Source organism: Mobula hypostoma, chromosome 15 (genome assembly GCF_963921235.1).
Source record: "Mobula hypostoma chromosome 15, sMobHyp1.1, whole genome shotgun sequence".
Classification (NCBI taxonomy): Eukaryota; Metazoa; Chordata; class Chondrichthyes; order Myliobatiformes; family Myliobatidae; genus Mobula; species Mobula hypostoma.
Window position 1 is genome coordinate 47,723,712 of NC_086111.1, and position 25,403 is coordinate 47,749,114.

The window sequence follows — 25,403 nt, forward strand, 5'->3', positions numbered from 1 at the left end:
TGAGAGGCCACTGCATAGGATCAGAAAAGGCTGCAGAAAGTTGCAAACTCAGCCAGCTCCAACATGGGCACTAGCAGAGGACATCTCCAAAAGGCAATGCTTCAAAAAGGCGACTTCTATCATTAAGAACGTCCATCACCCAGGACATTCTCTCTTCTCATTGCTACCATCAAGGAGGAGGTACAGGAGCCTAAAGCTGTTTTAGGAACAACGTCTTACCTTTTTGAATGAACAACACACTCATATACACTGCCTATTTTTATTTTCTCATTTTGTGCTACTTATTTAATTAAACAAAAATATATATCTTTTTGTAATTTAGCTATCTATTGCAATGCACTATTGCTGCAAAACAACAAATTTCATGACATATTCCAGTTATATTAAACCAGATTCTGATTCCATAGAGCCCCCTGGTGAGCAAAATAAATAGATATTTACAGTTGTGCTGGGAAGTTTGCAAATCCTGTAGAATTTTCTCTATTTCTGCATAAATATGACCTAAAATATGATCAGATCTTCATGCAAGTCCAAAAACTAGATAAAGAGAACTCGATTAAATAACACAAAAACACTATACTTGTTCATTTATTGAGAAAAATGATCCAATATTACATGTATTTGTTGGAAAAAGTGCGTGAACCTTTGCTTTCAATAACTGATGTGACCCTCTTGTACAGCAATTACTTCAACCAAACGTTTCTGGTAACCGTTGATCAGTCCTGCTCATTGACTTGAAGGAATTTTAGGCCATTACCTCCTTACAAAACTGCTTCAACTCTGGGATGTTGGTGGGCTTCCTTGCATGAACTGCTTGCTTCAGGTCCTTCCACAAAATTTCTCTAGGATTAAGGTCAGGTCTTTGACTTGGCCATTCCAAAACATGAATTTTCTTCTTTTTAAACCATTCTGTTGTTGATTTACTCTCGTCTTTTGGATCATTATCATGTTGCATTATCCAACTTCTATTAAGCTTCAGATGATGAACTGCTACCCTAACCTTCTCCTGTAAAATGTCTTGATACAATTTAAAATTCATTGTTCCCTCAACAATTGCAAGCTGCCCAGACTTTCTGGCAGCAAAGCAGCCCCAAACCATGATGCTCCTTCCACCATGCTTCACAGCGGGGATGAGGTTTTGGTGTTGGTGTGCAGTGCCCTTTTTCCTCCAAATATAGCAGTGTGCATTTCTGCCAGGAGGTTCAATTTTTATCTCATCTATCCACAGAATATTGTCCCAGAAGTGTTGTAGAACATCTAGGTGGACTTTTGCAAACTTGAGACATGCAGCAATGTTTTTTTTGGACAGCAGTGGTTTCCTCCATGATGTCCTTCCATGAACACTATTCTTGTTCAGTGTTCTTCTTACAGTGGAGACATGAATAGAGACTTTAGCAAGTTCTTGAGATTTCTGCAGGTCTTTTGCCATAACCCGAGAGTTCTTTTTCACCTCCATCAGCATTGCACGTTGTGCTCTTGGTGTGATCTTTGCAGGATGCCCACTCCTAGGGAGAGTTGCAACAGTACTGAGTTTCCTCCATTTGTAGACAATTTCTCTTACTGTTGGTTGCTGAACACTCGGATCTATAGAAATTTCCAGCTTCATGCATCTCTACAATTCTTCTTCTGTGGTCCTCTGAAAGCTGTTTTGGACAATGCATGGTGCACGTAAACAAATCTTTTTTGAGAGAGCAGGATCGGTCAGTAATCTGACTTTGTGAGTCTTTTATTTAGGGCAGGGTACCTCTACAATCCACACCTCCAATCTCATCTCATTGATTGGAACACCCGACTCCAAATAGCTTTTATAGAAGACATTACCTCAGAGTTTCACATATTTTGTTGAACAAATACATGTAATATTGGATCATTTTTCTCAATAAATAAATTAACAAGTATAATTTTTTTGTGTTATTTACTTAATAGGGTTCTCTTTATCTAGTTTTAGGGCACATGAAGATCTGATCACATTTTAGGTCAGATTTATGCAGAAACAGAAAATTTGGCAGAGTTCACAAACTTTCTAGCACCACTGTACTACAGCTCTTCATCAAGTTATGAATGCCTGACTTATATACAGCACATTTGAGATACAGGAGAGACGTATTTTCTATCTGGTCTGAGGCAGCAGGCACTTTCTGTTAGATGGGATCGCGGTTTGCAGAAACATAATTGCTGCTGGCAGAGAAATCTGAATAGTTCAGTTAAATGCCCCGGTTTAACTACACATTGCTCCTCATTGGCCCATGTTTTTGTTTTTATATTGCTAGGTGGCCTGATTTCCCAGTTGTGACCTGTTGGAGTTCTGAATTGTTCTCAGGAACAAACTCTCCTCATTACTGTATGCATGGGAAGGACATGCATACAGTAATATATTACAAATTTGTAATTATTTACTGTAAAGTTCTTATGATAAAGAAACTAGAGTAACAGAGTTACAGAGAATAGAAACCGGTCCTTGAGCACAACTCATCCATGCCAACCAAGATGTCTTCCTGAGCTAATCATATTTGCCTGCATTTGGCCCAAATCCCTTTTAACCTTTTTTTAAAATCTATGTACCTGTCCATAATTACTTTAAATATTGTTATGGTACCAGCTCCACACCCCTCATGATTTTATAAATCTCTAAAAGGTCAGTCAATAGGTTTCAATAGGTTCATTTAATGTCAGAGAAATGTATACAATAAACACCTTGAAATTCTTTTTCTTCGCAAACATCCACGAAAACAAACAATGAATGACAGTTAAATGTTAGAACCCCCAAAACCCCTCTCACACACATGCAGCAGCAAGGCAACGACCCCCGCCCTGCCCCACCAGCAAAAAAGCATCAGTGCCCCCCCCCCATCAAGCACTCAAACCAAGGTCCTTAGCCTCCTTTGCTCCAAGGAAAATAGACCCAGTCTATCCAGTCTCTCAAGCTATGGCAACATCCTTTTGGATCTTTTCTACACTCTCACAAGCTTAACCACATTATTTCATATAATACAGCTAACAGAATTTACACAATATTCCAGGTATGGTCTCACCAACATCTTGCACAGCTGCAATACGGCATCAAACTTGTACTCAGTGTCACAGCTGATGAATGCATATGTGCCATATGCCTTCTTCACCACTTTCTCTATCTGTGTGGCCACTTTCAGGGAACTATGTAATTGTAGTCCATTAAGAGTTATTCAAGAGTAATGAATTTATGCAGATTACGTGCATTAAAAAACTTATTTACAATTTATCTTCCACTGACACTTTAAGGCCATTAAATCATTGGGTGTGGGACATTCCGATTCTGTACAATAGTAACCATGTAGCGGGAGGCTTTGAAAACTTATCCCAACCAACTGACGGGAATTTTCAAGGGCATTTTCAACTTCTCACTGCTATAGTCAGAAGTTCACACCTGCTTCAAAAGGAGAACATTTATACCAGTGCCCAAGAGGAGTAGCATGTAAACTGCCGTGATGACTATCAGCCAGTAGTACTCACATCTACAGTGATGAAATACTTTTGAGAGGTTGGTCGTGGCTAGAACCAACTCCGGCCTCAGCAAGGACCTGGACCCACTGCAATGTGCCTATCATCACCAAAGGTCTACAGCAGATGCAATCTCAATGGCTCTTCACACAGCCTTGGATCACCTGGACAATACAAGCACCTATGTCAGGATGCTGTTCATTGACTATAGCTCAGCATTTAACACCATCATTCCCACAGTCCTGATCAATAAGCTATTGAACCTGGGCCTCCATACCACCCTCTGCAATTGGACCCTTGACTTCCTAACAAGACCATAATCTGTGTGGATTGGTAATATCTAATCTAATATCTCCTCCTCATTGACAATCAACACTGGTGCACCTCAGGGGTGTGCGCTTAGCCCACTTCACAACTCCCTCTACACCCATGACTGTGTACCTAGGGATAGCTCAAATTCCATCTATAGATTTGCTGACGATACAACCATTGCTGGCAGAATCTCAGATGGAGATGAGAGGGCATACAGGAGTGAGATATACCAGCTAGTTGAGTGGTGTCACAGCAACAACCTTGCACTCACTGTCAGCAGATGAAAGATCTGATTGTGGACTTCAGGAAGAATATGACAAGGGAATATGAACCTATCCTCAGAGGGATCAGAAGTGGAGAGAGTGAGCAATTTCAAGTCCCTGGGTGTCAAGATCTCTGAGTCCTAACATATCGATGCAGCTATAAAGGCAGCAAGGCAATGGCTATATTTCATTAGGAGTTTGAAGAGATTTGGTATGTCACCTGAAACACTCAAAAGAGCATTCTGACAGACTGCATCACTGTCTGGTATGGGGGTGGGGTGCTACTGCACAGGACTGAAAGAAGCTACAGAAAGTTGAAAAATTAGTCAGCTCCATCATGGGTACTAACCTCTGGGATATCCAAGACATCTTTAAGGAGCGATGCCTCAGAAAGGAAGTGTCCATTATTAAAAGACCCCGATCACCAATAACATACCCATTCTCATTGTTACAATCAGGAGGGAGGCATGGAAGCTTGAAGGCACACACTCAGCGATTCAGGAACAGCTTCTTCCCTTCTGCCATACAATTCTTAAATGAACATTGAACCCATGAACATTGCCTCAATTTTTAAAATATTATCTGTTTTCTACTATTTTTAATCTAACTATTTAACACAGTGTGATTAATTTACTTATTTTATTTTTCTCTTTCTATATTATCATGTATTGCATTGTACTGCTGCTAAGTTAAATTTCATGGCAGGTGCTGGTGATATTATACCTGATTCTGAAGATTACAAATGAATTACAAATAATTGGCCCTTACTGAAATCCTTATGACTTGATCAAAGAAAGGCATTAAGAGGCTATCTCCTGTATTAACATTGTTAAAGGAACATCCCTGCAACTCAATCCACAGATCAGGACATGTCTGTTCTGTTATTTAATATTCTGGCTGTTTGTACATTCATGAACAATCCAACAGCACTGCAACAAAGGAGTATATCTGGAGTGTCTGGTGTTTTGTGCTCAGAACCTTTAGGACAAGCTGCTGGTATTTGAATTATTCAAAGCCGTTCTGCCAGTTGAAATATAATCCCATTGTAAACATCTAATTCTGCAGTTACCTGTCTACATTCAAAGTTAAAATTGAGTAATTATAGCAATTGACACTATATTTAATTGTTTATTGTTGTCTGCATTATAAAAAATAAAACATTACTGTTGAGGGCGGGGAGAGGAGACAGATTTCTAGTAGGCCTGTTTGTGATAAATAAAGACTTTTATTTCTACCAGTTTCAATCTCCAGTGGTACACAGTCACAACATTCCCCAACACATCCCAGGGCACTGTGCAAGTCAGACCCACATTTCACTTCACACTTGCCCCATTTAAATTCCATCTGCCATTCCTTGGCCATATTCATAGTTGATTTGACATCCTGATGTGTCCCTGACAAACCTCTTCACTGTCCAGGACACCACCAATTTTTGTGTTATCTGCACACTATTCACAACACCTGCATTCTCATACAAATCTGTGCAGTATCAAAGCAACTATCATATTCGCTTTATAGTGACAGCAATCACCAATCAGGGTTTAATTTCTGCCAGCCTGCAAGGAGTTCTCTGTGACCATGTGGATTTTCTCCAGGTGTTTCTGTTTTTTTTCACTTTCCAAAGGTGTAGTGTTAGGATTCGGGTTAGTGGGCATGCTACGTTGGTGCCAGAAACTTGTGAGCTGCCCCCAGCAATATCCAATGAATAACAAATTTCACTGTATTATGTTTTGATGTACACCTGGCAGGTAAAGCTAATCTTTAATGATCTTTACCTTTAATATGCATGACCAACACAGCATTGATCTGGAAAAATCTGGAAAATCAATCCCTCCATTGCCACCATCTTTCCTTTTCTACCAAGTCAATGTTGTATTCAATTGGCTAGCTCACTCTGGTTCAAATGTAATTTAATGTAATTTAATGTAATGTAATGTAATTTAAATGTAATTTAATCTTCTACACCAGCTTGCCATGGTTGGCCTTGTCAAAAGTCTTGCTAAAGCTCATGGAGATAGCATCTACCCCACAATCCAATTCAACTCTCTCAGTGTCTTCTTTAAAATTGTTGGGAAATAATTCCCCAGGCACTAAGTTATGGGAGACAGTCCACAAAAATTTCATTCTCCTGACCCAATGTTTCATATATTTTTAAACACAAAGATAGCAATAAAGAATTAATTCTAGTTTCAATGGGCATAATCACCGACTTAACTTCTAACATCTTAAATATTGCATACTAGTGTCTGAAAGATTCTGAGCACAAACTTCAGACATCTAAAATAATTTCTTTCACTAGTATTGAGGAGAGCTCCATGAATATACAACTATCAGGAAATTTAAGAAACTAAACAGGCCTGTCCTGCACTGTGCATTAAGTACCTTTAATGATGCACTGATAGTAGTCTCTTAATGCTTTGCTTGATCAATTCTGAAGTTTGCAATGATTATCAATGTACATAAACATTCTTCTATTCTCTTCCCCTGTGTAGTTTCAATGGGACAGAACCCAAATTCCCACAACCACCGACCAGTTTTAACACCCTGCATGCATTAGTTGAAGTTGCATTGTGAACAGCTTTTATTTCTTGAAGACTGGTTCTAATTTTAATTACTATCTGTTATATTTATATAACTCCATAACTCCTGAACAATCCCCAACACAGGTATACCTTCATTTTCATCCCTTGTTTCCTGGGATATACTTTGTCAGGCCCAGGGGAGTTATTGACCTTTATATGCCTTAACACAACCAGCACCTCCTCTTTTGTAATGTCAAGATGTTTCACAATATCACTGTTCTCTTTCCCAAATTCTCTGGCTTCTATCACATATTCCATGGCAAATATAGATGATTTCCAATGACTCCACACAGAAGATCACACTGATCTTTAAGGAGATCTATTTTCACCCTAGTTACACCTTTGATCTAATATACTTACTAGAATCAGGTTTATCATCACTGACATATGTTGTGAAATTTGTTATTTTGTGGCAGTACAGTGCAACACATCTAAAAGGTTACTCTAAGTTACAGTAACATGAAAAAATAAGTAATGCAAAAATAATGCAAAAGGCAAGGTGGTGTACATGGGTTCATGATCTAGTCAGAAGTTTGTTGGCAGAGGATGCCACAGTGGTTAGCACAATGCTATTGTGATTTGGGCAGAGTTCAGAGTTCAATCCCTGTCCCCTGTAAGGAGTTTGTATGTCCTCCCCGTGGAATGTGTGGGTGTTCCCCTGATGTTCCAGTTTCCTTCCACAGTCCAAAGATGTAGTGGTTAGTAGGTTAATTTGGCAATGTAAATTGACACTTGATTAGGCTAGGGTTAAATCAGGGTTGAAGGGCAGAAGGGCTGTAAGGACTATGCTGTATCCCTAAATCAAAAAAAAGAGAAGCTATTTCTAAAACGATGCGTGTCGCTCTTCAGGCCTCTGTATCTCCTCTCTGATGGCAGCAATGAGAAGCGGGTATGTCTTGGATGGTGAGTGTCTATAATGATGGATGCCACCTTCAAGGTATCACCTGTTAAAGATGTCCTCCATGGTAGGGAGGCTAATGCACATAACAGAGCTGCTGCATTTAAAACCCACTAGTTTTTGTAAAAAAAATCAATCCTATGCACTGGTGCCTCCCTACTACATGGTGTTGCAACCAGATGGAATGCTCTCTATGTACACTCAGATAAATTTGCTAGTCTTTGGTGACATATACAATCTGAAATTCCTCAGAGAGATAGCAGGCAACTGCAGGAAACATAAAGTTGCGGTGGTAGGGGATTTTAATTTTCCATATATTGATTGGGACTCCCATACTGTTAGGGGTCTAGATGGTTTAGAGTTTGTAAAATGTGTTCAGGAAAGTTTTCTAAATCAATATATAGAGGGACCAACTAGAGGGGATGCAATATTAGATCTCCTGTTAGGAAACGAGTTAGGACAAGTGACGGAAGTCTGTGTGGGGGAGCACTTTGGTTCCAGTGATCATAACACCATTAGTTTCAACTTGATCATGGACAAGGATAGATCTGGTCCTAGGGTTGAGGTTCTTAACTGGAAGAAGGCCAAATTTGAAGAAATGAGAAAGGATCTAAAAAGCATGGATTAGGATAGGTTGTTCTCTGGCAAGGATGTGATCAGTAGGTGGGAAGCCTTCAAAGGAGAAATTTTGAGAGTGCAGAATTTGTATGTTCCTGTCAGGATTAAAGGCAAAGTGAATAGGAATAAGGAACCTTGGTTCTCAAGGGATATTGCAACTCTGATAAAGAAGAAGAGGGAGTTGTATGACATGTATAGGAAGCAGGGAGTAAATAAGGTGCTTGAGGAATATAAGAAGTGCAAGAAAATACTTAAGAAAGAAATCAGGAGGGCTAAAAGAAGACATGAGGTTGCCTTGGCAGTCAAAGTGAAGGATAATCCAAAGAACTTTTACAGGTATATTAAGAGCAAAAGGATTGTAAGGGATAAAATTGGTCCTCTTGAAGATCAGAGTGGTCGGCTATGTGCGGAACCAAAGGAAATGGGGGAGATCTTAAATAGGTTTTTTGCGTCTGTATTTACTAAGGAAACTGGCATGAAGTCTATGGAATTAAGGGAAACAAGTAGTGAGATCATGGAAACTGTACAGATCGAAAAGGAGGAGGTCCTTGCTGTCTTGAGGAAAATTAAAGTGGATAAATCCCCGGGACCTGACAGGGTGTTCCCTCGGACCTTGAAGGAGACTAGTGTTGAAATTGCAGGGGCCCTGGAAGAAGTATTTAAAATGTCGCTGTCTGCAGGTGAGGTGCCGGAGGATTGGAGAGAGGCTCATGTTGTTCCGTTGTTTAAAAAAGGATTGAAAAGCAATCCGGGAAATTATGGGCCAGTAAGTTTAATGTCGGTAGTAGGGAAGTTATTGGAGGGAGTACTAAGAGACAGGATCTACAAGCATTTGGATAGACAGGGACTTATCAGGGAGAGTCAACATGGCTTTGTGCGTGGCAGGTCATGTTTGACCAATCTATTGGAGTTTTTCGTGGAGGTTACCAGGAAAGTGGATGGAGGGAAGGCAGTGCATATTGACTACATGGACTTCAGTAAGGCCTTTGACAAGGTCCCGCATGGGAGGTTAGTTAGGAAAATTCAGTCGCTAGGTATACATGGAGAGGTGGTAAATTGGATTAGACATTGGCTCAATGGAAGAAGCCAAAGAGTGGTAGTAGAGAATTGCTTCTCCGAGTGGAGGCCTGTGACTAGTGGTGTGCCACAGGGATCAGTGCGGGGTCCATTGTTATTTGTCATCTATATCAATGATCTGGATGATAATGTGGTAAATTGGATCAGCAAATTTGCTGATGATACAAAGACTGGAGGTGTAGTAGACAGCGAGGAAGGTTTTCAGAGCCTGCAGAGGGACTTGGACCAGCTGGAAAAATGGGCTGAAAAATGGGAGATGGAGTTTAATACAGACAAGTGTGAGGTATTGCACGTTGGAAGGACAAACCAAGGTAGAACATACAGGATTAATGGTAAGGCACTGAGGAGTGCAGTGGAACAGAGGGATCTGGGAATACAGATACAAAATTCCCAAAAAGTGGCGTCACAGGTAGATAGGGTCATAAAGAGAGCTTTTGGTACATTGGCCTTTATTAATCAAAGTATTGAGTATAAGAGCTGGAATGTTATGATGAGGTTGTATAAGGCATTGGTGAGGCCGAATCTGGAGTATTGTGTTCAGTTTTGGTCACCAAATTACAGGAAGGATATAAATAAGGTTGAAAGAGTGCAGAGAAGGTTTACAAGGATGTTGCCGGGACTTGAGAAACTCAGTTACAGAGAAAGGTTGAATAGGTTAGGACTTTATTCCCTGGAGCGTAGAAGAATGAGGGGAGATTTGATAGAGGTACATAAAATTATGATGGGTATAGATAGAGTGAATGCAAGCAGGCTTTTTCCATTGAGGCAAGGGGAGAAAAAAACCAGAGGACATGGGTTAAGGATGAGGGGAGAAAAGTTTAAAGGGAACATTGGGGGGGGCTTCTTCACACAGAGAGTGGTGGGAGTATGGAATGAGCTGTCAGATGAGGTGGTAAATGCAGGATCTTTTTTAACATTTAAGAATAAATTGGACAGATACATGGATGGGAGGTGTATGGAGGGATATGGTCCGTGTGCAGGTCAGTGGGACTAGGCAGAAATGGTTCAGCACAGCCAAGAAGGGCCAAAAGGCCTGCTTCTGTGCTGTAGTTTCTATGGTTCTATGAAATACAGCCACTGGCATGCCTTCTTTGTAATTGCATCAATACACATTGGGCCAGGATAGACCTTCGAAGACTTTGACACCCAGGAACTTAAAAATGCTCACCCTTTCCACTGCTGGTCCTTCAATGAGGACAGGTAGATATCCTCCCAACTTTCCCCTCCCTGAAGTCCACAATCAGTTACTGGGTCTTACCGATGTTGGGTCCAAGGTTGTTGTAGTGACATTCCTCAATAAGCTGATCTATCTCATTCCTGTATGTCTCCTCATGTTCATCTGAGATTCTGCCAACCATGTTGTGTCATCACTAAATTTTCAGAAGACATTTGAGTTGTGCATAGCCATACAGTTGTGAATGCAGAGAGTACAACAGTGGGCTAAGTGCACAATGAGGAAGCCAAGGATCCAGTTGCAGGAGGTGCAGAGGTTTTGAAGCTTGCAATTAGTACTGAGGTGGTATTTAACACTGAACTATAATCAAAAAACTGCAGGTATTGTTATTGTCCAGGTGATTAAGGCTGAGAGGAGAGCCACTGAGATTGCATCTGCTGTAGATTTAGTGTTGCAGTAGGCAAATTGCAGCAGGTCCAGGTCTTTTGCTTGGGCGGGAGTTAATTCTAGCTATGAACAACCTCTCACAGTAGATGCAAGTGCTACTGGGTGATAGTTGTTGAGGCAGCTCACCTCTTTTTTATATTCTCTATTACCTTATCTGCCAAGGAGATCTCATTCCCTTTTAACTTTTGCTCTCCTCCATCCCGTATGCTCTCTCAAGTGAATTACTTGTTCTCCTCAGCCCATATCTAACATATATATCTACTGCTTTTTCATTACCATAATCTCCTAATCCCTCACCAGCCTTACCTTTTGCTGAAACAGGAACAAAGATGGCATTGTGACCCAGTGACACTGATCTGTCTTGGAGGCGGATGTCAGAACATCTTTCAAGAGGGGGATCCCTTGCGAGGTGACAGGGTCTGACAATGTACTGTATTAAATTGAATTGACTTTATTTCTTACACCCTTCCCATACATAGAGTAAAAAACTTTACATTACATCTCCATCTAAATGTGCAATCATAGTAATTTATGATAAATTGAACAGTCAATGTAATATAGAGTACACTCAAATCAGCGTGAGTTAATCAGTCTGATGGCCTGGTGGAAGAAGCCGTCCTGGAGCCTTTTGGTCCTGGCGTTAATGCTGTGGTACTGTTTCCTGTATGGTAGTAGCTGGAATAGATTGTGGTTGGGGTGACTTGAGTCCCCAATGATCCTACAGGCCCTTTTTACACACCAGTCCTTGTAAATGTCCTGAATCATGGGAAGTTCACAACTACACGATATGTAGATAAGCCTACAAGAGGAGAGGTTGTACTTGATTTGGTGTTGGGAAATGAACCTGGTCAGGTGTCAGATCTCTCACTGGGAGAGCAATTTGGAGATAGTGATCACAATTCTATCTCCTTTACATAGCATTGGAGAGGGATAGGAACAGACAAGACAGAACAAGAAAGTGTTTGATTGGAGTAAGGGGAAATATGAGGCTATCAGGCAGGAACTTGGAAGCATAAATTGGGAACAGAAGTTCTCGGGGAAATGTATGGAAGAAATGTGGCAAATGTTCAGGGGATATTTACGTGGAGTTCTGCATAGGTATGTTCTAATGAGACAGGGAAAGGGTGGTAGGGTACAGGAACCATGGCGTACAAAGGCTGTTAAAAATCTAGTCAAGAAAAGAGCTCACAAAAGCATTCAAGAAACTTGGTAATGATAGGAATCTAGATTATAAGGCTAGCAGGAAGGAGCTTAAGAATGAAACTAGGAGAGCCAGAAGGGGCCACGAGAAGGCCTTGGTGGACAGGATTAAGCAAAACTCCAAGGCATTCTACAAGTATGTGAAGAGCAAGTGGATAAGACGTGAGAGAATAGGACCAATCAAGTGTGACAGTGGAAAAGTGTGTATGGAACTGGAGGAGAAAGCAGAGGTACTTAATGAGTACTTTGATTCAGTATTCACTACGGAAAAGGATCTTGGCGATTGTAGGGATGACTTACAGTAGACTGAAAAGCTTGAGCATGTAGATATTAAGAAAGAGGATGTGCTGGAGCTTTTGGAAAGCATCAAGTTGGATAAGTCACTGGGACCAGACAAGATGTACCCCAGGTTACTGTGGGAATCAAGGGAGGAGATTACTGAGTCTCTGACAATGATCTTTGCATCATCAATGGGGATGGGAGAGGTTCCGGAGGATTGGAGTGTTGCAGATGTTGTTCCATTATTCAAGAAAGGGAGTAGAGATAGCCCAGGAAATTATAGGCCAGTGAGTCTTACTTCAGCGGTTGGTAAGTTGATGGAGTAGATCCTGAGAGACAGGATTTATGAACATTTGGAGAGACATAATATGATTAGGAATAGTCAGCATGGCTTTGTGAAAGGCAGGTCATGCCTTATAAGCCTGATTGAATTTTTTGAGGATGTGACTAAACACATTGATGAAGGTAAAGCAGTAGATATAGTATATACGGATTTCAGCAAGGCATTTGACAAGGTACCCCATGCAAGGCTTATTGAGAAAGTAAGGAAGCATGAGATCCAAGGGGACATTGCTTTGTGGATCCAGAACTGACTTGCCCACAGAAGGCAAAGAGTGGTTGTAGGTGTGTCATATTCTGCATGGAGGTCGGTCACCAGTGGTATGCCTCAGGGATCTGTTCTGGGATCCCTACTCTTTGCGATTTTTATAAATGACCTGGATGAGGAAGTGGAGGGATGGGTTTGTAAATTTGCTGATGACAAAGGTTGGGGGGTGTTGTGGATCGTATTGAGGGCTGTCAGAGGTTACAGCAGGACATTTGTAGGATACAAAACTGGGCTGAGAAGTGGCAGATGGAGTTCAACCCGGATAAGTGGGAGGTGGTTCATTCTGAGAGGTCAAATATGATGACAGAATATAATATTAATGGTAAGACTCTTGGCAGTGTGGAGGATCAGAGGGATTGGGGTCTGAGTCCATAGGACACTCAAAGCTGCTGTGCACGTTGACTCTGCGGTTAAGAAAGCATATGGTGCATTGGCCTTCATCAATCATGGGATTGAGTTTAGGAGCTGAGAGGTAATGTTACAGCTATATAGGACCCTGGTCAGACCCCACTTGGAGTACTGTGCTCAGTTCTAGTTGTCTCACTATAGGAAGGATGTGGAAACCATAGAAAGGGTGCAGAGGAGATTTACAAGGATGTTGCCTGGATTGGGGAGCATGCCTTACGAGAATAGGTTGAATGAACTCAGCCTTTTTTCCTTGGAGCGACGGAGGATGAGAGGTGACATGATAGAGGTGCATAAAATGATGAGGGGCTTTAATTGTGTGGATAGTGAGAGGCTTTTTCCCAGGGCTGAAATGGCTAGCATGAGAGGACACAGTTTTAAGCTGCTTAGAAGTAGGTACAGAGGAGATGTCAGGGGCAAGTTGTTTTTTTTTTACACGCAGAGACCGGTGAGTGCGTGGAATGGGCTGCCGAAAAACAGAGGATTATGGGTAACCCTAGATAGTTTCTAAGGTAAGGACATGTTCAGCACAGCTTTGTGGGCCAAAGGACTGTATTGTGCTGTAGGTTTTCTATGTTTCTACAGATGTGCTGGGCTGTCTGCACCGCCCTCTGCAGAGTCCTGCGATAAAGGGAGATACAGTTCCCATACTAGGCAGTGATACAGCCAGTCAGGGTGCTCTCAATTGTGCCCCTGTAGAAAGTTCTTAGGATTTGGGGGGGCCATACCAAACTTCAACCATCTGAGCTGAATGAGGCGCTGTTGTGCCCTTTTCACCGCACAGCTGGTGTGCACAGACCACGTGAGGTCATCACTGATGTGGATGCCAAGGAACTTAAAGCTGTTTACCCTCTCAACCACAGATCCATTGATGTTAATAGGGGTTAGCCCATCTCCATTCCTTCTGTAATCCACAACCAGCTCTTTTGTTTCTGCAACATTGAGGGAGAAGTTTTCTTGATACCACTATGCCAGAGAGATGACTTCTTCTCTATAGGCCACCTCGTTATTGTTTGAGATAAGGCCAATCAATGTAGTGTCATCAGCAAATTTAATTAGCAGATTAGAGCTGTGGGTGGTGACACAATCATGGGTATACAGGAGTAAAGGAGGGGACTCAGTACACAGCCCTGAGAGGCTCCTGTACTGAGAGTCAGAGGGGTGGAGGTGAGGGAGCCCACTCTTTCCACCTGCTGGCAATCTGACAGGATGTCCAGGATCCAACTGCAGAAGATAAGGTCAAGGCCAAGGTCTCCGAGCTTCTAGTCGAGCCTGGATGAAACTATGGTGTTGAATGCTGAACTGTAGTCCAAGAACAGCATTCTCACATAAGCATCCTTCTTCTCCAGATGTGTAAGGATGACATGTAGAGCAGTGGCTATTGCATCGTCTGTCAATCAGTTGTGTTGGTAGGCGATTTGTAAGGGGTCTAGTTTGGGTGATAGCAAGCTGCAGATGTAGTCCTTGACCAGCCTCTCAAAGCATTGGCTTATTATTGAGGTGAATACGACAGGACACCAGTCGATCAGGCATATTACCTTGGTCTTTTTTGGTACAGGGACAACGGTGGATAATTTGAAGCATGAGGGAGAGATTAAAAATGTCAGTAAACACATCTGCCAGTTGGCTGTGCACATCCTGACTACCCGCCCTGGGATGCCATCCAGTCCCGCAGCCTTGCGACTGTCCACTTGTCGGAAACATCAGTGTACCTCAGCCTCAGAGATGACCAGGTTGCAGGTTGTAGCGGTGGCTTTCCTCGGAGGCTCAGAGTTAGCGACATTGAACTGAGCACAAAAGCAACTGAGCTCATCTGGGAGAAAGGCCGCTATGTTGGCGGCACCAAATTTGGCTTTGAACTCTGCGATGGTATGCAGCCCTCGCCACAAGTCACGTCTGCTAATCGTTGTGAATTTTGACTCAATCTTGTCCCTATATTGTTGTTTTGCAGCCTTGATAGCTCTGCACAGATCGTAGCTGCTTTCCGAGCTCTAGCTGATCGCCAGCGATGCAAGCTTGATGTCATGCTGTAAGTGCTGCTCACACGGAACTATTGATCCAGGGTTTCTGGTTTGGGAAGACCCTGACCAATTTCTGGGGGACCTGGCAGGACTCTGAAAACCCATGCTAACCAACTGGCGGTGTGTTCAAAGACATTTTCAATCTCTCATCGCTACAGTCGGAAATTCCCATCTGCCTCAAAAGGACAACAATCACACCAATGCCCAAGTGAGCTGCATTAATGAAGATCATCCAGAAGCACTCACATCTATGGTGAAGTGCTTTGAAATATTAGTTATGGCTAGAGTCAACTCCTGCCTCTGCAAGGACCTAAACCCACTTCAATTTGCTCATCAGCACAGTAAGTTTACAGTGGATACGATCTCATTGGTTCTTCAAGCAGCCTTGCATCACCTGGACAATACTAATGCTTACACTAGGCTGCTATTTATTGACTACAGCTCAGCACTTGACAAAATCATTCCTACAATTTTGATCAAAAAGCTCCAAAACCTGGGCCTCTGCAACTGGATCCTCAACTGCCTCACTGAAAGGCCACAGTCTGTGCAAATCAGAAAGAACATGTCCACCTCGCTGATAATCAACACTGGATCTGCTCAGCCCACTGCTCTACTCTATCTACACCCATGACTGTGTGGCTTGGCACAGCTCAAATGCCATCTATACATTTGTTGGCAGAATTTCAGATGATGACGAGAAGGCATGCAGGTACAAGATAGATCAGCTGGTTTAGGGGTGCAATAATCTTGCACTCAACATCCGTAAGACCAAAGAATTGCTTGTGGACTTCAGAAAGGGTAAGACAAGGGAACACACACCAGTCCTCATCAAGTTTCTGGGTGTCAACATCTCCAAGGATCTATCCTGGACCTAATATACTGATTCTATGTTTCTATTCAGCTATAAAGAAGGCATAACAGCAGCTATATTTCATTAGGTGTTTGATGAGATTCAGTATGTCACCAAAGACACTGCAAATTTCTGGAGATGTACAGTGGGAAGCATTCTAACAGGCTGCATCACTGTCTGGTATGGGAGGAGGCACTGCAAGGGATTGAAATAAGCCGCAGAAAGTTGTGAACTCAGTCAGGTCCATCATGGCAACACCTGCACACCAGACATCTTCAAGGGGTGGTGCTTCAAAAAGTCAGTATCCATCATTAAGAACCCCCATCACCCAGGACATGCCCTCTTCTCATTGCTACCATCAGGGAAGAGGTACACGTGCCTGAAAGGCACACATTCAATGATTAAGAAATAGCTTCTTCTCCTCTGCCAGATTTCTGAATGGACATTGAACCTATGACCACTACCTCACTACTCTTTGTCCCCTTTTTAAGCATTACTTATTTAATTTAAATATATACATTTCTTACTGTCATTTACAGTTTTAATGTTTTGCAATGCACTGCTGCCACATAACAACAAATTTCACGACATATGCCAGTGATATTAAACCCGATTCTGATTCTTAAACTCACCTTTTCACTTTTAAATTAAGAATGATTTACTATCCATTTAAATAATCAGTTATGATCTTCTCCAACCCTTTAAAAATAGGATAGTACATATGTACTATAGGATAGCCCAATGTTGTACTGAACCAATTAAATTGATAATCAAATGGCCAACCAATCTAATATGTTAAACCTACATTATGTCCATATCATTCAATTACCTTCACATTCATGTGCCTATCTAAAAATCTCTAAAAACACCCTAATGTATCTGCCTCTACTGCTATCCCAGACAGTGCATTCCAGGAACCCGCCACAGTGTATACAAAAAAAATGCCCCTAACAATCTCATTTGAAATTACCCGTTATTACCTTAAATGCATGCCCTCTGCTATGAGACATTTCAACACTGGGAAAAAGATACTGTCTGCCTACTCTGTCAATGTCTCTCATAATCTTATAACTCTCTATTAGATCTCCACTCAACCTCCACTGCTGCAGAGAACAACCCAAGTTTGTCCAAGATCTCATCATAGCACATGCACTCTAATCAAGGGAACATCCTGGTAAACCTTTTCTGCACTTTCTCCAAAGCTTTGACACCCTTCCTATAATGGGGAGACCAGAACTGTATGCAATACTCCAGATGTGGGCCAACTAGTTTTATAAAGCCGCAAAATAATTCCATGACTTTTGAAATCAAAACCTCAACTAATAAAGTCAAGCATGCCACACGCCTTCTTAACTACCCTTAAACTAGGATCATTTTTGATAAGCAAAATGTATTCTAATTGATGACTTTAGATAAACATAATAATGTAATTTAAACACTGGAAAGATTGGCTGCAGGGAGATTAATTTTGTTACTGAAAATTACAGATAATTTTTTTTTAAAAAAAAAGGTACTGGCCAGATGAGAAGCTGAAATAACAGTTTAATGATTTCCTTCATTAAGATGCAAATTGTCCAAATTTTCAATTGCCTGTGAATTACAAATTGCTGCACAATGATGGGAGGATTGCAAAATCTGCCTTGTGAAATTCACATGCAAAATACCGGAGGAACTCAGCAGTTCAGGCAGCATCTACAGAGGGAAATGAACCCTCCATAGGGTTCAGGCTGAGACCCTTCATCTTGAGTCCTGTTTGAGTCTCAAGCATCGACCATTCAATTTCCTTTCATAGATGCCACCTAAACTACTGAGCTCCTCCTGCACTTTGTGTGTTGCTCAAGATCTCCACCATCTGAAGGAATATCTTGTGCCCCAAGATAATGGCAGTTTACCACAATCTTCCAGGGAGCTTTATCAAATTGTGGTATTGATTCCCAATTTAAAACGAAGTGTAATGCCAGGTCCGGAACTTAATACTGTACTACATATGCTTTTCTTAAATTAAGATACAAATTTTGAAAATACTAATCACCTCTCCAATGCAGAAAAGGAGCAACTTCAATTATGAAGTCTCATTAGACAAACAAATATTTTTTCCAAAGTATTAATTGCTTTAAAAGGTAATCCTTGTTTTTCAATTCTACTTTTTATATTAACTCCAGCATTAGTTTTATCATCTTTTAGCATTTTTAAACTAAGGCTGCTACATTTAATAACTTTGCCGATTGGCACACCAAGATCGTTGATCTCCTACTCTATTTAGATCAATCATCAGAAAGTAATTAGGCTTTAATCACAAGTGGGAAATAGGTGTGTGAATCTCAACTACCATTTCTGTTCACCTGCTCACATTAATTGCCATTTAATTCATTACATCTTAATGTGTTGAGGTGGGCACAACTGGAGAGTAATACTACGATGCACATTTAGCAATAGTAACATAAAAATAAAGTGGTTGTTCCAAAATAAATCAGTACCTTGCATATCTACAGTGTTGTGCAAAAGTCTTGCAGCTAGGGTACCCAGGTTTTGCACAGTACAGTAATAATTTTATGTATTGCACTGTAATGCTACTGCTAAAAAAAAACATGATCTGTGTGAGTGATGACAAACCTGATTTTATGGGTCTCTTTCATGGACTGAGAGTGGGAAGGGGGCAGGGAGAAGGAAATCATGGTTGGGAAAAGGAGAAGTGAGAGGGGAGGGAGCGGAAAGCACCAGAAAGACATCTGTAATAATCAATAAACCCACTGCTTGGAATCAAATGACCTTGTCTGGTGTCTCAGGGCTGAGTGCACACATGTCAACAACCGTTCGGCACTCCTTCTCTGCCACATGTCCCACACCCATCCTGCTGCACGCCACCATCACCATTCCCAACATCCTTTGCTTCCACCAGATTTACAATCTCCCTCTCTGCTCTACATTGACAAATACAGTACTGTATTATGCAAAAGTCTTAGGCACCCATCTATATATATGTGCCAAAGACTTTTGCACAGTACTATATACTGAAATTGTTCTGTTTTATACCTACTCTATTATTTGTTATTTTTGAGTAGTGCTGTGTCCAACAGTTGTAAAAGGAACTGCAGCTCTAGTCACTCAAACTGAGGAAAAACCCACATTTTAATGTTTGGGATCGACTGCCAGATTAATGGAGTTGACTGTCCACTTGCCCCAGCACTGAAATCCACATGAAACCCAACAATGAAGTCTATCATTTCCAGTATTATGCTACAGAATTGCCATTGGATTCCTGTGCTGGACTGAATTTTGTATAGGAGCCAAAACCCCATTAATTTTCATAAAAATTCTAATTTCTAGGTTAGCAGCCAAAAGAGACAATTCATTTTTGGTTTATTAATTATTTTAGAGTCAAACTCATAGAAAAGTACAGCACAGATTAAGGCCCTTTGGGCCATCTAGTCCATACCGAACCATTTAAACTGCCTACTCCCATTGACCCACACTCGAACCACAGCCCTCTATACCCCCACCAACCATGTAGCTATCCGAACTTCTCTTAAACATTGAAATTAAGCTTGCATGTACCACTTGCACAGGCAGCTTGTTCCACACCCTCACAACCCTGAGTGAAGTTTCATCTCATGTTCCCCTTAACTTTTCAGCTTTTACCCTTAACCCATGACTTTTAGTTGTGGTCCCACTCAATCTCAGTGGAAAAAGCCTGCTTGCATTTACCCATCTACACCCCTCATAATATTGTATACCTCTATCAAATCTCCCCTCAATCTGCTACGTTTCAAAGGAATAAAGTCCTAACTGTTCCATCTTTCCTTACAACTCAGGTCCTCTAGTCCCGGCAACATCCTTGTAAAGTTTCTTCGTACTCTTTCAACCTCATTTTCGGTTTAAATAGCTTGCTATGGACCAGATGGGCTGAAAGGCCTGTTTCTGTGCTGTACTTTCCTATGACTATGATTCTCTCGTTGGGACTTCTATGTACTGATTATGAAAAACTTTGCTGAACTCATTTGATAAACTCTATCCCATCCAGTCCTTTTACAGTATGGGACTCTCAGACACCATGTGGAAAGTCATCAAATATAACAACCTTATGTTTCTTGAAACAATCTGTGATCTCTCCACAAATTTATTCCTCTAAATCTCTTGGACTGTTGGTTGGTCTGTAATATAGCCCCATTAATGTGGATGTATTCCTCATTCCTACCCATAACCCCTCACTAGACGAGCTCTCCAGTCCGTCCTGACTGAGCACCGTTGTAACATTTTCCCTGATAAGTAACACCACCCCTCCTCCTTTAATCCTTCCCACTCTGTCATGCCTAAAACAACGAACCCTGGAATATTGAGCTTCCAGTCCTACCCCTCCTGCAACCAAGTATCACTAATGGTTACAATATCATAATTCCACATGTTGATCCATGCCTTTCCTATGATACTTCTTAAATTGAAATATACAGTTCAGGACTTTAGTTGCACCATGCTCAACCTTTCAATTCCTGACTCTATCTGACAACTTAACATGTCTCCACAGTCTGTTCAGGCATTCTGGTTCCCACCTCATTACCCCAGTTTAAAGCACCCCCCCCCCCATACTCCCTCAAGCAGCACTAGCAAACCTTCCTGCTAGGATATTAGTCCCCTTCCAGTTGGCAGGCACTCTGTGAGCCACATGGAGAGGATATTGATGGGCTCACAGAGTGCATCACTGATTACATCAACTTCTGTGTGGACTACAATGTTCTGACAAGAACTGTCCTTTGTTATTCAAATAACAAGCCAGGGGTAACAAAGGACACTAAGGACACCCTGAACGCTAAAAAGAGGGCATTTAGAGATGGAAATAGGGAGGAGCTGAGGGCAATACAGAGGGACCTGAAAGCCAGGATCAGGGAGGCTAAAGACAGGTACAGGAGGAAGCTTGAGTGGAGACTCCAGCAGAACAACATGAGAGAGGTCTGGAGTGGGATGAGGACCATCACTGGGTTCCGGCAAACTAGCAACAGAGGAGCTGAGGGCAGTGTGGACAGGGCCAACGAACTTAACCTGTTCTCTAACAGATTTGACATTGTGACCCTTGCCCACCCCCCACGAGTCATCTGTTGTCAGCCCCCAACCAACACATTCCACTCTCCCCTCCTACCCCTCCTCACAGGCCCCCACCCTGCTCCCATGACTATACCCCTTCCCCACACGAAACCACCACGGTGGGCTTCACAGCTGAACAGGTGATAAGACAGCTGAAACGTCTCAACCCAAGCAAGGCTGCAGGACCGGATGGCATCAGTACCAGGGTGCTCAAAGCTTGTGCCCCTCAGCTATGTGGAGTACTTTGCCATGTCTTCAACCTGAGCCTGAGGCTCCAGAGGGTTCCTGTGCTGTGGAAGATGTCCTGCCTCGTCCCTGTGCCAAAGACGCCGCACCCCAGCAGCCTCAATGACTGCAGACCGGTGGCATTGACCTCCCACATTATGAAGACCCTGGAGAGACTCGTTCTGGAGCTGCTCCGGTCTATGGTCAGGCCACACTTAGATTCCCTTCAGTTCGCCCACCAGCCCCGACTAGGAGTTGAGGATGCCATCCTCTACCTGCCGAACCATGTCTACGCCCACCTGGCCAAGCCAGCGAGCACTGTGAGGGTCATGTTTTTTGACTTCTCCAGTGCATTCAACACTATCCGCCCTGCTCTGCTGGGGGAGAAGCTGACAGCAATGCAGGTAGATGCCTTCCTGGTGTCATGGATTCTTGATTACCTGACTGGCAGACCACAGTACGTGTGCTTGCAACACTGTGTCCGACAGAGTGATCAGCAACACTGGGGCTCCACAGGGGACTGTCTTGTTTCCCTTTCTCTTCACCATTTACACCTCGGACTTCAACTACTGTACAGAGTCTTGTCATCTTCAGAAGTTTTCTGATGACTCTGCCATAGTTGGATGCATCAGCAAGGGAGATGAGGCTAAGTACAGGGCTACAGTAGGAAACTTTGTCACATGGTGTGAGCAGAATTATCTGCAGCTTAATGTGAAAAAGACTAAGGAGCTGGTGGTAGACCTGAGGACAGCTAAGTACCGGTGACCCCTGTTTCCATCCAGGGGGTCAGTGTGGACATGGTGCAGGATTACAAATACCTGGGGATACGAATTGACAATAAACTGGACTGGTCAAAGAACACTGAGGCTGTCTACAAGAAGGGTCAGAGCCGTCTCTATTTCCTGAGGAGACTGAGGTCCTTTAACATCTGCCGGACGAATCTGAGGATATTCTATGAGTCTGTGGTGGCCAGTGCGATCATATTTGCTGTTGTGTGCTGGGGCAGCAGGCTGAGGGTAGCAGACACCAACAGAATCAACAAACTCATTCGTAAGGCCAGTGATGTTGTGGGGATGGAACTGGACTCTCTGACGGTGGTGTCTGAAAAGAGGATGCTGTTCAAGTTGCATGCCATCTTGGACAATGTCTCCCATCCACTACATAATGTACTGGTTGGGCACAGGAGTACATTCAGCCAGAGACTCCTTCCACCGAGATGCAACACAGAGCGTCATAGGAAGTCATTCCTGCCTGTGGCCATCAAACTTTACAACTCCTCCCTTGGAGGGTCAGACACCCTGAGCCAATAGGCTGGTCCTGGACTTATTTCCTGGTATAATTTACATATTACTATTTAACTATTTATGGTTTTATTACTATTTAATTATCTATGGTGCAAATGTAACAAAAACCAATTTCCCCCGGGATTGATAAAGTATGACTATGACTATGGACCATGACTAGCTCAAGTGCAATGTTCAGGCACTCTGGTTCCCATCCCCCTGCAACTTTAATTTAAACCCTCCACCCCCTGTGCAGAACAGGAAAACCTTCCTGGTCCGCTTCCAGTTCAGGTGCAAACTATCCCTTCTGTACCAGTCCCATCTTCCCTGGAAGACAGTCCAATGATCCAAAAATCTTAAGCTCCTGCCCCGCCTACACCAACTCCTTAGCCATATGTTAAACTGTATAACCTTCCTATTTCTGATCTCACTAGCATGTGGCATGAGTAGCAATCCTGAGATCACAACCCTGGAAGTCCTGCCCTTTAACTTAGCACCTAACTCCTTAAATTCACTTTACATATTCTAGTCACACTTCCTATCCGTGTCATTGGTACCTACAAGGACCACAATCTCTGCTGCTCACCCTCCCACTTAAGAATGTCGAGGACTCGATCCGAGAGGTCCCGGACGTACCATAGTTTAACGTTAAATTATTTTTGCAATTTGTCTTTCTTAACTATTGTAATAATTGTAAAATCTTACTTTTCCACTTTAATTTGAATAGTTTTAAATGCCTCTGAATGTTCCAGCAGATGGCTCATTGTTACTTTCAAGCAATAAGTATTTTTGCCCTGCCTCATCTGCCAACATCCCAAAAGTGAATAACATATTTGCTCTCTACTCAACTGAGTCTTGAAATGTAGAACCACCCCCGCAGCCCTTGAGTTTTCATCTCTTGGCTTTAAAAAGTGTATTTGAGTGATACTCTTCTGGAGGTAACAAATAATCAGTTATCAAATTAAGAACAAAACTGGGAAGCTCTAGATGCTATTCTAGTGAGTGCACCTCCTGGAGGATTATTCAGTACCCAAAATATTACACTTTGTCATTACCTGCTGCACCTTGACTAACAAGATTCGGTGTACCAAGACAAATCATGAAAACATCTTAGATGAACCATAATTGAAATGTCTTAAATTTGGGCTGTCAAACAATGAATTGTTGTTAATGGTATCAATGCCTTATGATCATTGAACAAATGAGCAAACACTGAGTTTCAATGAAGATAAGCATGTTTCACTTAATCCAAACTTCTAATAACAAACAAGAGAAAATCTGCAAATGCTGGAAATTCAAACACACACAAAATGCTGGAGGAACTCAGCAGGCCAGGCATCAACTCTGGAAAGAAAAGACCACTTGACGTTTCAGACTAAGACCTTTCAGCTGGACTGGAGAAAAATTCCTGCAGATGGGTCTCGGGTCTAAACCTCAACTGTAATTTTTTTCCCATAGATGCTGCCTGCTGAGTTCCTCCAGCATCTTGTGTGTATAATCCAAATTTCTAACTGGATTATTTTGGTGGTTGGGTGATTGCGATAAGGACATTTAACAATGGTAAACAAATATACCAGTCAAAATTAAATTTACCAGATAGATCTGCGGGAAGAATTTAAAAGGTCATTTTTTCTTCAGTGGTTCGATCAAGGCACGGGCTGTGCAGGAGCGTGGACGTTAGCGAGTTAGACCGGCGGGAAGAATTTTAAAAGAAGGCAGCTTTATAGAGCGGGTGTCCGAGTAGGACTGCTTTGGCTCAACAGGGATTAGGGAATAACGGGTCAAGGCGAGGTAAGTTACTTGTGAAGAACAGGAATAGGAAGTATGTCTGTGAGGCCAGCGTTCTGTACTGGGTGTCGGATATGGGATGTCCAGGAGATTCACAGCCTCTCAGACAGCCACATCTGCGCCAGTTGCGTTGAGCTGCAGCTCCTTAGGGATGGGGTTAGGGAACTGGAGATGTAGCTCGATGACCTTCGTTTGGGCAGGGTAAGTGAGGAGATGATAGACAGAAGCTACAGGCAAGCAGTCACACCGGGGCCAGGAGAGGGAAGGGGAAGAGGCAGATACTAAAGAGTACTCCTGTGGGTGTCCTCCTTAACAATAAGTACTCCAGTTTGAGTACTGCTGGGGGGGGGATGACCTACCTGGGAGAAGCAACAGTGGCTGCGCCTCTGGCACAGAGTCTGGCCCTGTGGCTTAGAAGGGTAGGGAAAGAAAGAGGATGGCAGCAGTGACAGGGGACTCTACAGTTAGGGGGTCAGACAGGCGATTCTGTGGATTCATGAAAGAAACATGGATGGTAGTTTGACTCCCGGAGTCTGGGATATTTCTGATCTCGTCCACGATATCCTTAAGTGGGAAGGTGAACAGCCAGAGGTCGTGGTATATATTGGTACCAATGACATAGGTAGGAAAAGGGAGGAGGTCCTGAAAACAGACTACAGGGAGTTAGGAAGGAAGTTGAGAAGCAGGACCTCAAAAGGTAGTAATCTCGGGATTACTGCCTGTGCCAAGCGACAGTGAGTATAGGAATAGAGTGAGGTGGAGAATAAATGCATGGCTGAGGGATTGGGGCAGGGGGCAGGCGTGACCTGTACAAAAAGGAA